This window comes from Helianthus annuus, chromosome 2 (assembly GCF_002127325.2).
Source record: "Helianthus annuus cultivar XRQ/B chromosome 2, HanXRQr2.0-SUNRISE, whole genome shotgun sequence".
In the NCBI taxonomy this organism is placed as follows: Eukaryota; Viridiplantae; Streptophyta; class Magnoliopsida; order Asterales; family Asteraceae; genus Helianthus; species Helianthus annuus.
The window spans coordinates 68,398,024-68,414,512 of record NC_035434.2 but is presented as its reverse complement, the minus strand read 5'-3'; positions in this window follow the sequence as shown (position 1 = coordinate 68,414,512).

The window sequence follows — 16,489 nt, the reverse complement described above, 5'->3', positions numbered from 1 at the left end:
GACAAGAACAAGAAGAGAATCAACAATTCAATTCATGAAGTTATAATTCGTTTGTACAAACAAATCATTTGTTTCTTCGATTACGCAAAAAGGTAAGTAAAGTTTTTGAACTTTATTTTTCTTAGTTTAAAGGTTTCGTTTGAAATTGTTTCAAACGAACAAATATGATTTCGTGGTCAACGATCATCTAGCGAGATCGTTCGTTGAACCAAGGTGTCTTTCTTGGATGTCACGATTCTTTAATTTTACTTTAACCTATTTTGATTGTAATAAGATCACTGGTGGAAACGGTTTAGAACCAAATCTCGTGTACATGCTTTCCGCTGCGTTCAGTTTGTTTGACAAATTGATAAAAAAATAAATTAAAAAGTTACACGAAATTTCCAACAGTGGTATCAGAGCCACCTTACAAATCAAAGTAGGTTTATTTTTGATAAAGTAGTTTATAGAATTGCATGCTTAAAATCGAGTGGATTTGGCATAGGAATTTGTCATGTATAATAGTTATAGGCAAATTTTTATTAAGGCCAAACATGAACACTTGTCAAAGTCCACTTTGACAAAATAATTTTTGGCCTTAACCTATTTCGTTTAGCTTAATGATCGTACTATGCAAATCCGGGTTTAGAATTTTTTTTATGACACGCGTACTAAATTAGTTTTTTTTAGCTACGCGGTTAAATAAATTAAAAAGTTGGAAATATTGAAATAATGATTTTAATATGAAAGCGATATATTTTTTATTAAAAAAAAAGAACTCATTAAATTTTTCCAATCGGAAATTTAAACAAACAAAAAAAAAGGAAGTTTTTTTTTAGGATTGGATCCAAGATTAAGTGGGAGCACAAAAGGGTTTGTGCTACACTTAATGGGCTCGGTTCACGTTCTTGGGCTCGAACGAACCGAACATATTATGAACCCGGAATTGCATATTTATTTATTTATTTTGTGTTTTGCCATGAGATGTTTATTACGCCATAAAATTAATAACTAATACACGATCATTAAAACGACAATTTTAATAAAAGGTTTATTAAGTATTGGATAGGTAATTAAAATAAACAGTTTATTTTAAAATACAAAAATCAAAAATTGGTTTTTCAAAAAAATTAAAAGTTAATTTGAAAACCATAATTAATAAAAGTTATTGATTAAAATAAATTTGCGACACGACCAACTTAGATTAAATAGGGTATTTAAAATTAATCGGTCGAGTGATTGAAAGGTGTTTCAAGTCGTCACAAATTAAAACGTAAAATTGATTTTTACAAAGGAATTGTATAGCCTATGTTCATGCCATAGGCCGTACAAGTATTTTAAAACGACCCGAATTGGTAATTTTAAAATATAACCCAAATTAAAATCGATATTCTACGCCACCCTAAATTAAGAACACCCGAACTGATCTATCCGAACCCCTGGTGCTAGTGTTTACCCTGCATCCAGGCCTACGGTTTTGGTTAGGGGTAGTTCCGCGATTTCCATGCTTACATGGGCCGGGCTACAGTTCTGATTTGAGGACAAATATCACTTTTGCGACACGAGAGCGAATGTTAGTGTTTACCCTGCATTCGTCTTCTACGGTTGTGAAAGTGGGCGTAGTTGGGGTTAACGTACCAATGCTTGACAACACTCGTCATGCGACCCCAAACCGAGAATTGTGTAGTTGACACAATTGGTGATCGTCACCTACCCTTCAATCTATGCCAGTGAAGAGTGCTAAGTCCATTCACTGAGTTATGGGGAGATGGGATCTCATCCTAATTCCTAAAATTTTGTATATCTTGGGTCAAAATTGAATTAGGTTAATGCATGAAAATTACTAATAAAATTTTCTTCTAAATTCTACAGATGTCTACAAACAATTCTGATAACACCAAATTCTCGCTTAAGTCCATCCTTGAAAATGCTAAACTTGATAATTCTAACTTCATGGATTGGTACCGCAACCTGAAAATTGTTCTCAGGGCGGAGAAAAAGGCTTATGTCCTTGAAGGACCAATTCCCGAAGCACCTGCTGCTAATACGGGTGCAGCCCGTAGGACATGGGAAAAACATGTTGATGATTCCCAAGATGTGACATGTCTTATGCTTGCTATGATGATTCCAGAACTTCAGAAGAATCTGGAAAACTTGGGCGCATATGAGATGAGTGAGCAGCTGAAAAACATGTTTCAGCAGCAAGCTCGTCATGAGCGTTTTGAGGTGATGAGATCTCTCATTACATGTCGCATGCAGGAAGGTACTTCGGTCAGTGCTCATGTACTGAAAATGAAGTCTTTCGTTGATCAACTGGAGCGTCTGAACGCACCCCTTAGTAATGAGTTAGCTACGGATGTGATCCTTAACTCGCTACCCAATTCATATCATCAGTTCGTAATGAACTATAACATGAATGGGTGGGAAAGAACGATCCCAGAGTTGCATCAGATGCTAAAAACTGCTGAGACAAACATCCCAACTAAGGGCAATCCAGTGCTGGCGATCAGGGAAGGAAGAATTACCAAGAAGAAGCAATCCAAGGGAAAAGGCAAGGCGAGTAAGCAAGACAAGGGCAAAGGCAAAAAGGTTGCCACTCCGAAGGCAAAGCCTCATAAAGATGCCAAGTGTTTTCATTGTGATGAGATCGGGCATTGGAAGAGGAATTGTCCCAAGTACCTGGCTGAGTTGAAGCTTAAGAAGCTGCAGATTGGAGAATCCTCAGGTATACATGTTATTGATCTATTTTCCTTTTCGAGCAAATCTTGGGTGTTTGACACTGGATGTGGTTTTCACATTTGTAATGATTTGCAGGGACTAAAAAGGATTAGGAAGCTGAAGCAGGGTGACTTAGAGCTGCACGTTGGGAACGGGCAGAAAGTTGCTGTGAAGGCAGTTGGAGAATTTATTCTTGAATTACCTTCTGGATTGTTTATTACATTAGACAATGTTTTTTATGTTCCTAGTTTGACTAAGAATATTATTTCTGTTTCTGCTTTAAGAGAACAAGGTTTTAATTATGCTTTTGATATTGTTAATGGTAGCATTTCTGCATTTTTAAATGGTGTGTTCTATTTTGAGGCTAAGCCTCACAATGGTGTCTATGAAATAGATACTTCTAACAGTAGATCAAATAATATAGTATGCTCTCTTTCCCATAAACGTGTTAAAACTAGCTTTAATCAAACATATCGTTGGCATTGTCGTCTTGGCCATATTAACATCAATCGCATGAGGAAGCTCCAGACTGCAGGGATTCTAGAATCCACGGGTCAGGAGACTTATGATTTATGCGAATGTTGTCTAAGTGGCAAGATGACTAAGGCCCCTTTTACCGGAACTAGTGAAAGGGCTAAAGACCTGTTAGGACTCATACATACTGATGTATGTGGTCCATTCAGAACTATGTCAAGGAATGGGGAAAGATACTTCGTTACATTTACTGATGATTATAGTAGATATGGATATGTTTATCTTATGAAGTTTAAACATGAAACCTTTGAAAAGTTCAAAGAATTCCAAAATGAAGTACAAAATCAACTAGGGAAAACGATTAAGGCACTTCGATCCGATCGAGGTGGTGAATACATTAATCAAGAGTTTGATGAACATCTCAAGAAGTGTGGGATTATATCCCAACTAACTCCACCTGGAACACCACAACTTAATGGTGTGTCTGAGAGGAGAAATCGAACCTTATTAGATATGGTTCGATCAATGATGTGTCGTACAAACTTACCACACTCCTTTTGGAGTTATGCTCTTGAAACTGCTACACGTCTTGTAAATATTGCTCCTACTAAAAAGGTAGAAAAGACACCATATGAGATGTGGCATGGTAAACCACCTAAAGTCTCTTACCTTCGCATATGGGGATGTAACGCTTATGTTACCAGTGAGTCTTCGGACAAACTTGATCCTCGCGGTGAAAAAGTTGTTTTCATTGGATATGCATACCCGGTTGGTTATTATTTCTATAATCCTACTGAAAATAGAGTTTTCACTAAGCGTCGAGGAACATTCCTAGAGGATGAGCTTATGGCGCGAGGAATTGGAGATAATCTTGTGGATCTTGAGGAAATTCGAGAACCACAAATTAATCAACCAATAGTCGAATCTGCCTCTCAACAAAATGTTGTTGGTTCTGAACCTGATAGGATTCAGGAATCTAATGTAACACTAGGCGTCCGCAGAAGTACGAGGGATCGTCATGAACCTAATCGGTATTCACCTGATAGGTACGTCTTGATAATTGATCAAGAAGAGCCCTCAACCTACAAAGCTGCGATTTCAGGTAATGAATCTGAAAAATGGCTCGAAGCCATGGGCGTCGAGATGCAATCCATGTATGACAACCAAGTCTGGGATTTGGTTGAACTTCCTCCCGAATGTCGGACTGTAGGAAGTAAATGGGTTTTCAAGTTGAAAACGGACATGGATGGAAATGTGCAAACCTATAAGGCTCGGTTGGTTGCTAAAGGATTTACTCAGACTCAAGGAGTTGATTATGAGGAAACCTTCTCGCCAGTAGCCATGCTTAAGTCTATTAGGATTCTACTTGCCATAGCCGCGTATTATGACTATGAGATATGGCAAATGGATGTTAAAACCGCGTTCCTAAATGGACACCTTACAGAAGATGTCTATATGGAGCAACCTGAAGGTTTTGTAGATCCTAAGAATCCAAAGAAAGTTTGCAAGTTGAATAAATCCATTTATGGATTGAAACAAGCATCTCGAAGCTGGAATCTTCGTTTTGATCAGAAAATCAAACAATTTGGTTTTATCAAAAACGAAGATGAGCCATGTGTTTACAAGAAGGCAAGTGGGAGTTCTATTACTTTTCTGATCCTGTATGTAGATGACATACTTCTCATTGGAAACGATATCCCAATGTTGCAGGACGTTAAATCCTGGCTTGGTAAATGTTTCTCAATGAAGGATCTTGGAGAAGCTGCTTATATTCTAGGAATAAAGATTTATAGAGATAGATCTAAGCGGCTACTTGGACTTAGTCAAAGTACGTATATCGATAAGGTCATTCGGCGCTTTTCAATGCAAGATTCCAAGAAGGGTCTCTTGCCAATGGCAAGTGGAACCGTACTAAATAGTCATCAGTGTCCCAAATTGGACAAAGATAAAGAGGATATGAAAAAGGTTCCATATGCCTCTGCTATCGGTTCCATCATGTATGCCATGTTATGTACTAGACCGGACGTATCGTTTGCTCTGAGCTTGACTAGCAGATATCAACAAAATCCTGGTAAAAGTCACTGGATTGCTGTGAAAAATATCCTAAAGTACTTAAAAAGAACTAAGGATATGTTTCTGATATTTGGCGGTTTGGAAGAAGAGCTGAAAGTAAAATGTTACACTGACGCAAGCTTCCAAACGGATCGTGACGATTCACGATCTCAGACAGGCTATGTTTTTACTTTAAATGGTGGTGCTATAACTTGGAAGAGTTCTAAGCAAAGCGTGGTGGCCCAGTCGACCACTGAATCAGAATATATAGCGGCTTCAGAAGCTGCTTAGGAGGCTGTTTGGATGAAAAAGTTCATTGCTGATCTCGAAGTTATACCAAGCATACAGAAGCCTATCGAGATATTTTGCGACAATACAGGTGCAATTGCTCAGGCAAAGGAACCAAGGTCGCATCACAGCACGAAGCATATTCTCAGAAAATTCCATTACATACGGGAAGTTTTGGAAAGAGGAGACATCGTAGTAGAGAAAATTGATACTGATCAGAATCTAGCGGACCCGTTTACTAAGCCTATACCTCAAGTGAGACACGAGAAGCATGCTGATTGTATAGGTCTTAGATATGCTAGACAGTGGGTCTGATTTTGTAATTTAGTAATTTGGTGCATTTTGAACTGTAAACAGTATTTTATGTTTATTTGAATTTAATGGTTGAATGTCTTTTAAACTATTATATCTGTGTTCAAATATTAGTACGTTAAGTATCTATGAATATTGTATTCTAAAATGTCCGTAGTCTATCAGATTCGTGAGAACCAATCTGGTAAAAGACTATTTTGAATTAGATGGTTGATCCATATAATGGATACTCAAAGTGTTGAGAACCATATTCATTGATATGATTAGTTGAATCATATTGGGCGTAACTCGTTTCAAAATGATCTTCATGGATCTTAGTCATAAGACATTTTGAATAGGTACGATCATTGTATCCTTAGACCTGCGGTGCATACTAGAACTAACTTAAATGAATGGTTGCTCTTTGATTCTATCTAACGCTGTACGTAACTGACAGTAATAAGGATAGTTTTGGGAATGATCTGAAGTTTAGTGGGAGTTGTTTGTAGCCAAAGGGATCTGTGCTTCTATACTTAGGAGAGGAACACTCTGGCGCCTTTCGTTGATTTGAACTGGTGTTAAACGCGTGGCCACGCTCGAACTAGTAATAGTATGATAAACCACTTCAAATCAGGAACGAAATTAGAAATGGTTGAATGATATATGAGAATGAATTGGATCCATGTCTCATGTTCAACAAGTGTTCAATACAGAGGGATAAATGAGCCGATAACCAGGGCTATAGTATTTGCAAAACCAAAGGTTTGATTAGTGCAAAGAATTAGTTGACATAAATATGTCATACCTTGCCGGGGGCAATATGATGCAGCTAGGCACCCACTATTGTCTACATTGAAACTTAATCGGCCAATCGACCAAGTGGGAGATTGTTGGATATAATGTTCAATTGTCGATTATAATTCAATGTTGCCGTCAAGGTACGACCCAAAGAGTTACACTTTGGGCAACGAACATTTAACGGTGTTTTAATCGTTAATCACCGGATCACGAAATAATAAGCGTAATAAAAGAAACGGGTAATTATTTGGAATAATTACGGAGAACCGGATTTAATATTATAACTAATTTGTTGATTACAATACTAAATTATGTATAGATTATTAATTATTTAGATAATTAAAAGGAGAGATGATTGTTTTATTAGGAGATAATTATGGAGGTGTTGTGATTAGATTACAATTCCTAATCCTTGTATATCTATAAAAACAAAAGAAAAAGGATTTACTATTTAGTCTCAAAATAAAACTCTCAAATCATATATATATAAGATATACGGAACTTGGATTGAGGAGAGCTCGTATACTTAGAAAAGGAATCTTATTATATGACTCTTAATTGAAGCATATATTGAGATATATACTTAGTACTATTGCTGTTCAAAAAAAAGAAAAAGAGTTTTTGGGATTAGCTGCCGACAAGAACAAGAAGAGAATCAACAATTCAATTCATGAAGTTATAATTCGTTTGTACAAACAAATCATTTGTTTCTTCGATTACGCAAAAAGGTAAGTAAAGTTTTTGAACTTTATTTTTCTTAGTTTAAAGGTTTCGTTTGAAATTGTTTCAAACGAACAAATATGATTTCGTGGTCAACGATCATCTAGCGAGATCGTTCGTTGAACCAAGGTGTCTTTCTTGGATGTCACGATTCTTTAATTTTACTTTAACCTATTTTGATTGTAATAAGATCACTGGTGGAAACGGTTTAGAACCAAATCTCGTGTACATGCTTTCCGCTGCGTTCAGTTTGTTTGACAAATTGATAAAAAAATAAATTAAAAAGTTACACGAAATTTCCAACATATATAACACTCAGTAATCGTCATGAGTGGGGAGTTTTAGATGTTTAATCTGTTGTGAACATCTTTTCCCTAGGTCCCCGTTAGGCAAGTCAAATGATTCAACATTTTGAATGTTGAGTTAACTCCCAGATGCTAAAGCTACCGTATCATCGTTTGATTCAACTGTTGGGAATCAGTGTATCAAAATAATAGCGGAAGCAGTTTATATAATTTATCAAAAAGCCGATTATATATATAGAGGAGGGTTCATTCTTCATTAGGGAACACTAAAAAAGTGGGGAACGGAGGAACACTCTTAAAAATTATACTTAACATGTTAAAAATTATTTTTTTCTAAATTTTTTTCGGTGATTTTTCTTATAAATACAAGTAGAAACATTTTTAATAAAAAAAATCAAAAACGAAAAATATAAAAAAAATGTTTAAAAACCAGTAACATCTTATAGAATTAACTTAGCATGTTAAAAATCATTTTTTTTAAAAAAAATCAACGCTTTTCTTTATAAAAAGGAGGAGAAACTAGTTGAATAAAAAAATTCAAAAAAAAAAAATTTTAGCCTTTTTTCAATTGTTTTTTTAATATTTTTCGTTTTTGATTTTTTTATTAAAAATGCTTCTACAAGTATATATAAGGAGAAGCGTCGAAAAAGATTTTTAAAAAATTAATTTTAAACATGTTAAGTTAAATTTTTAAGAGTGTTCCCCGGTTCCCCACTTTTTTAATGTTCCCCAATTAAAAAATTAATTTTTAACATGTTAAGTTAAATTTTTTGTGTTGCCTAAACTAACTAAATTGGATTCCGCACAATTTGGACTAGGTTAATAGATATTACCTGATCTATTCATAAGGAAAACGGTCCTCACAAATCCTTAAAGACCATTTGTGTCAGACCCCAACCGATGACGAAAACATCAGGGCGCGGCACTGAGCAAAACAGATTGTCCAGGAGAATCCATAACAACTGGTTATAATATATTAAGGTTCATGTCCCATACCACAAACATATAAAATAAAAACAGTTAATACAGACGTTGTTCTCAAAGACTAATATCCATTCCGACAACTCAGATTTTATTTAGTTTGTTTCTAGACTCCATCCTAGCTCAATTCCATCAAATAGCAAGCAAGCATCCTAAGCCCCCGTCACATACGTTAAAATAAAGGTCAATACACATAGTGTAAAGGTGAGCATTGACGGGTGGTCCATAGTACAACCCTTAATGATGTTAAAAGACGAATTTATCATTCACTTAATCGCGTAACTATCTTGAATTAGATGACTACGGTTGCTTATGTTTCAGGTGCAGTTCAGGAGCTAAAAAGGGATAAAACGCTGCTTTGGACGGTTTGGAATGGAACGGGGCATGCATGGGAGGAAAGACGAAAAGAAACAAGAAAATCAGGGCTCCACCGTAATTTACGGTGGTACTGTAACTTACGGTGGACCCTGAATCTGCCCAAATCCCACCGTACCTCAGTCTACTTTCACCGTAACACTTTTTGGTCCACCGTAACTTACGGTGGTACCGTAATTTACGGTGGAAATGACGGAAAAAATGTAACTGCCTCATTAAAACAGTTTTTTGGGGTGTCCTTTCACATTAAAACAGTTTCTCTGCACTTTGGGGGCGATTTTGCTTCATTGTGGTTGGTTCTAAACAATCTCTAAACATTCGGTTTGTATTTTCGATTCATATGAACTTGGATATTGAAGTTATGATAATTCACCAAGCCATGTCCGGCTAAACTTCCGGTGATCATCTTAGGTGAAGGTTTCTAAAAAACTCTTGTGTGTTTGTTTCTTTATTTCTAGAATGATAACATTGTGTTTGCTTTGATTATCATGGTGTATGAGTAATTGATTGTAGCTTGTTAATTGGTATTGCAATTCTAGTCTAATACGTACGTTCTTGGTGCTGTTGGCAATCGAGATATCACGGGAAAGGTTAGGGTTGGATATTGATTGATTGATCATCGGGAAACAACCTCGCATTCATATAATCCGAGTACTTTGTTCCCTTTTATCACAACAATTGTTTATACACGAGTTATGTCTATGTAACTCTTTCTAGTTGGAATTTCACACAAGTGTTGAAAGAAACCGGAACCTGAGATGGTCATTTTCCCTTAATCTGTTAGACAACCAATTTTGATTTGCAATTAGCTAGTAATTTAGTTCTTAAAACCAAACAAAACAAACTCTTGATTTTTATTTCTGCAAATTAGGTTAATTGTAGTTAAATCACAAAGCTATAGATTAAACGCATTTTCCACATACTCCCTGAGTTCGATACCCATTTACCACTATCTATTAGTTGTTATTTGGATTAAATTTGTGTGTACCACGACAACACGTCAAATTTTGGCGCCGTTGCCGAAGAGTAGTGCGTAACGTGTGTTAATTTAGTAGTTTTGTTTTTGTTATTTTCGGGATTACGCTGGTTGTGTTTAGTGTGCAGGTACATTCAGGTGTATGCATACTAGAGGCTCTCACAAGTCGTCACCACTATCGTTTGATCCGGAAATCGAGAGAACATTGAGGCAAAAAAGAGTTTTATTACGAGAAAACAGAATTGTTGGTTCACCTACTTCACCTATTACACCAAGAAACATCATGCAAGAATCTCAAGTACCACCCACAACGGGTCAAACGACCTCAACTTTCATACCTACTGCCACACAACCATCACCAAATACCACTATACCTAATACCACCATCGAACCTACTCCACCATTTGAAGTTACACCAACCAACACCACGCAACCGATCACTACTCAAGTTGAACCCAATCTTACCTTTAGCCCTTCCGTTACAATTCCACCATTGTCACACTTCTTCCCTCCTACTACGGGACAATCGTCCTCTAACTTCACAATCGCACCAAATTCAACTATTGTGCATGCTACTTCATCCTTTAGACCACAAAACTAATCGGGTTTTCAATATTCAACTCTTCCCTTTGGGCAATCTTCGGGAATTCAAGGGGATGGATACGAAGAAGGGTATGAAGAGGATTTTAGGGGGTATGAAGAGGAAAATTTTTACTATGGGGGTGATGGAGGATATTTGGGACTACAAGGGGAAGCGGGTCAACAAAGTCAACCAATTCAACAATTTCAAAATATGGGTAGACTACCGGTTGGAGTGCAACACATTAGACCGCAAGGGCCACAATTCCTACACCACTATATCAAGTGCAGCCTCAAAACATGCAACCTCAATTTCAAAGGCCGATTCAACAACAACCAATGCATCAACATCAATATCAACCACCGTTTGCTCCTCAAGGGCCTATGCAAGGGGAAATGGGTCAACCAAGAGCAACATTAGGTGCCCCTCAAAGACATCAACGGGAAGTAGTACAGGGAATTGAAGCTCACTTCTGGCCCATTATCACTAACAATCCTTCACCGGTAGAGATTCCTCATCGTGCGGATGGAAGAACTTTTGAAGTTAGAACAACCGCCCTACAAAGTTTACCAAAGTTCAAGGGGTTAGCAACGGAAGAACCCTACTTTCATTTGGAAACATACGACTCCATTTGCAACACTATTGGAGGTCAAGGGTTTTCTGCGGATGATGTCAAGTTGGTCCTTTTCCAATTCTCCCTAGAAGATAAAGCAAAGAAATGGTTTCACACGTTGCCCTCCACATCCATTTTTACATGGGCTGATATGCAGCAAATATTCTTGGATGAATATTACACTTCTCAAAAGACCAATGATGCTAGAAGAGGTTTGAGAAGTTTTCAACAACAATCAGGGGAGATGTTTCATGAAGCCTTTGAAAGGTTTAATATGATGTTACGGAATTGCCCTCATCACGGGATCCAACTTTGGGAATTGTTGAATGCGTTTCATGAAGGGTTGAGTTCGGAGGATGCACGGGATCTAATGTCGATCACTAATGGTACATTCGGTACGGATTATGAACATGTTGTTTGGGCATTTTTAGAACAAATGGCGATGAATTCGAAGAGAAAAGCTCAATCTTCAAGGCGGGCAAGGCATGCGACAGAAAGGCCATAAGTGCATGGAGTAGAGAGTAGTAATTGTTAATGCATTATCTGTCTATCGCCTCCGTCAATCTAGTCCGTAGCAGAAACCGAAGGAAACGGGAGTTATTTTGTTACTTTAGTGATAGTTAATCAAAAAGGCAAGGTGGCATAATTGTAATTAATGAGATTCCTCATTAAACTCCTTGGCCTATAAATAGAACCTTTAGGGTTCTTATTTAGAACTTTTGGAACTTTTGGAACTTGGAGAGCTAGAGGTTAGAGAGAGAAGCTAGAGAGAGAAAGTTCATTATTGGTGATTCAAGTGCTATACGTTTTCAGATTTATCAATAGAATCACGTTTATATTACATCTCGTGTGTTCGGTCGCGTTCGTGTACGGATTCCACACGTTATACGTTCGTTTAGCAATCATTTCGGAGTCAAAACCGGTCCTACAAGTGGTATCAGAGCAGGAGCTCGATTGCACTGATCTATCACACGATTTCGCACAGGATTTCATCAGAATCAGATCCAAATTTCATCTATTTCTTCATCTATTTAATATTTTTCACATTTTTTCTGAAAGTCGCCAAATTGAACAGGTTTTCAAGGTCCGTTTCAGCTGAATTTTGGATATGTGGTGCGTAAACATCTGATTAACAACCCTACCAAGTTTCAGATCCTAATTCCAAGCAGATTAGGAGAAATTCGAATTTTTTGATCCGATTCCGTTTGTACAGCGAGTGACCGTTTGAAATCTAGGTTCCGTTTGAACTACCGTTTGAAACAAGCATCATATCGTTTGAAAGGTTACTTCCGTTTGAACTGTCGTATGAAGTGGATAACTTCCGTTTGAAATTGGCCTATATCGTTTGAAATTAGACAACTTCCGTTTGAATGACCTCTGTCGTTTGAATTGATCGTTTGAAAGCAGCTATATAGTTTGAAACATGACTATTGTTTGAAAGCAGTCCGTTTGAAAGGAGTTCGTTTGAAAGCAGTCTGGTTGAAAGTAGTCCGTTTGAAAACTTGTATTCTGTTTGAAAATGGTGATCGTTTGAACCTGATGTCCGTTTGAACGTGAAACAGTTTGAATTTGACTGACCGTTTGAATTAACCTACCGTTTGAAAGGGTTCCGTTTCAAAGGGAAAATCCGCTTATTTGACCAATCTGATTTCGCTCATACGTTCAATCTGATTTCGTCCAAGTGTCAAGATCATTTCACGACAATTGAGTATTAGTGTATTTCAAAATTACTTGATATTGTTTTTAACTAATAAGTATTTGTTTGTCTGTTGATTCAGGTATTTCAAGAATTTCAAGACATGGCAAATAATGATCATGATGCCTGGTGGCGAAGAGATAGTGCGAGATGGGAGATTAGAAAATTGAATGAACCATTTCAAGAAGCACAAAGAGCCAAGAGATGGAATGAAGAGTTGGAGTGTTACTTGGATCCACATGGTAATCCAGTGGTAGATCCGTCAAAAGTTGATTTTGATGCTGTAACCAATGTGTTTCCAAGTGAGCATACTTTCAACACAAAAAGGCTTTCTGATCAAAGCTATCTGCCAGAGTTGATGAACAAGTTGAGAGAAGTCTTTGAAGCAAGTCTACCGAAGGTGGTAGAGATGAAGAAGAGAAAAGAAGAAGAGTTGAAGAAGATGATTGAAGAGGTAAAGACTGTTGCAAAGCTTGCAGGTGAAGAGAATCAAAAAGCTGAGGAAGAACAGAAGTTGAAAGAGATGGAAGAAAAAGTTGAGAAGATACAGGAGACAAAGGCAGCTGAGCACGCCGAGGTGTCAATCACTGAGGTAATAAAATCTTCTGAATTATCAAATGTTGAATTGGTTGTAGAAAAGGAAAACAAGTGCAGGAATTGCATTGAAAAGTGCAAAGCCTGTACTGAAAAAGAAGAAATAATAAAAACAAAAGATAATGAAATGAATAAACTTGAAAATGCTTTAAAATTGAAATGTAAAGAAAGGATTGACATAGAGCAAAGTCTAAAATTAAGAGTTGAGAAATTAACACAGAAATGTCATGATTTTGAAAAAGAAAATAAGGTTTTGAAAGAAAAATGTGACACAAAATGTGTTGATTGCATTGAGAAAGAATCTAAGTTTCTAGAGTTACAAAAACAGTATGATTCTTTAAAATGGTCAAGTCAGAGAGTACAAGAAGCTTATGATACTTTGAAGAGCCAAGTCAAAAGTTTTGATCAAAGATTGTCTGAAACTTTAACAACCAAAGAAATGTATGAAAGACAGTTTAAAGAAAAGCAAATTGAATTAAACAAGCGTGTTGATGAAATTGCTAATCTTAAACAAGTCTTGGCTGAAAAAGAAAAGATTGTTACAAAACTTCAAAGTTATCATAACTCTTCGTACATTCTCGAACGCATTTTCAATATCACCCCAAATGACAAAGATACTAATAATTGTAAAAAGGGTATTGGTTCAGAATATCATCAGGTACCACCACCATCGAGAGAAAATTATACTTTTTATGATGAGGAAAAGGTGGCAAAGGGTTTGAACATAGCTGACCAATTACCGAAAAGTATCGATGTGATTTACACCAAAACTGATGATACTAATGATTCAGAGGTGGTGAGTAAGGTGGTTGATAGTGTTTTGAAAGATGATTCTACAAAAGGTAAGTCTGAATCACAGGATGAAGATGAAGGAAATCTTTATGATGGATATCTGAAAGACACAAAATCCGAGAAGAATTTGAATGATGATTCAAAAGGATTGGTTTATACCATGATTGGATCGGACAAACTATTCTTAGATGTTGTTTTCCCGATTCAGAATGTGATTTCAGAGAAAATTGACAAAGTTTTCAAGATGGTTGAAATTGAGAAGTCTGAAATGTCGAAGTTTGCTGGTAAAGGTTTCAAAGGGTCTTATAACAAACCTGGTTCTAAGAAGAAAAACATGAAGTCTGGTTTGGGGTATAAGAAGAAACATAATCGAAACAGAACTGAAAGGTCCAATTTTCAGACAAAAATGACTTTTGTTCAAGGAAAAAGCTTCACCGAAGAAGAAAAATTCAAAATTGGAAAACAATCTAATGCACAGTTTGAGGCCATGAAAAAGAAACAACAACAGCCAAAAGATGTGTCAAAGAAAGTTTGTTTTAAATGTGATCAAATTGGACATGTTGTACGGAAGTGTCAAAATCCAAAGTCTGTTGATGTTGAAAAACAGAAATCTGGGAATGAGAAACCAAGGTCAACCAGATTTGATTTGAGACAAACTTGGAGGTTTAACACAAACAAGTTTGCTTCAAATCAAAATTGGAAATCAAACTCAATCAGGTTCGATTTAAGACATAGTTGGCATTCTCACACATCTAAAATGAGAACATCATGGACTCGGAGAACATCGGTTGGTGTGACAAAACCTCAAGAGATTTGGAAACCTAAAAATGTTGTTCAAACTCAAAAGGTTCAGAAAGAAACAAATTTTTACAAAAGAGGTACTCTGGGAGGTCAAGTGTGGTCGGTTAAGAAACGTGTTGATTTGATAAAAGATGAGAAACAGAAACAAATTTGGAAACCAAAAACTGAAACAATAAGTTCAACTTCTGAGGTGAAAACGTCTGAGGATTCAGTTTTGGTTGCCTATGATGCAAATTTTCCACCGCTCAAGGCTGAAAACTTTAAAATTCAGGTTGCTAGAATCAAGGTTACACCTAAGGCTGTTGAGGCCTGGGTGGACACCATGTTTGATTAAGCGGTTGGAATTGCCGGAGCTTTCTTTATCGCGAAGCATGAATCGGCATCTTTATTGATTGAATTTTTTTTTGTCAAATTGTTTGAGTATTTGATAAATGTGCAGGTGCTAAATGCTGATGAAGATTGTGAGAGTGTTGCACAGGAAGAGGTTGAAGATCCCTGGTTTTGGTCAGACAGGGAGTTTGTTTGTTGTTTTGTATAAATTTGAATTGTGTTTGATGATTGTTGTTTCCTTGTTTGCTGTTTGTTTGTTTGGTGATGATTGTGATGTTTGATGTTAGTTTGCTTTGAATAAGTGTTGAGTGACTACGCCGAAACCCTCACGGCTGAACAAGCATGATTACTGTCACAGGTTGAAGAACGGTTTTCTAACTGTCAAAATCAATGGGTTGCAAAACATGGGGGTACATTATATTTTCTACTTAAAGTGTTATATTTTCTGCAAAACAGAGCATGAGATGCAGAAAATGGATGGCGAGACAAAGCTATCAGTATCGGTTTGTCAAATTTCTTTTATGATTTTGCATTTTAGGGGGAGATATATTGTCAGAAAATACAAAAACATTAGAAAATTTGAAAAAGTCAAAAACATGATAAAATTCAAAAATTTGAGTTTTGCGTAAAAAGAGGAAATGATAGTACATCAGTAGACAGTTACAGTATGCTAAAGAATTGTAAAGAATTAATAGCGTTAAACAGTCTCACTGATGATATGCCGATAGGTTTTTATACACTTAGTAAACTTTTTCGGGATATAAACCTAAATTCAAATACTTGCTTATTTCGTGGGGAACACTACTTGGATATATAGGTAACCCCTGAAATCTCGTTTGAAAGGTCCCATATTCTGAGATACTAGGTCTTTATACTCAGTGATATCTGGGGTATTATTCCGGGACTTCTGCTGTATGGAAGTACTGACCTAGTCCCCGAATAATACTTTCTGCAAAATGCTTGAAACATAGCATCGCCCTCAGCAAGTTGATGAAACAATAAAATTGATAGTCGTTGCTGTTGTAATTAAAAGATCCTCTAAAGGGGACACACCAAAAGTCGAGCCGTCATCTCTCTGCTGAACGGAAGTTCTGACCTGAGCTCTCACGGTTTCGAATCTAACCCC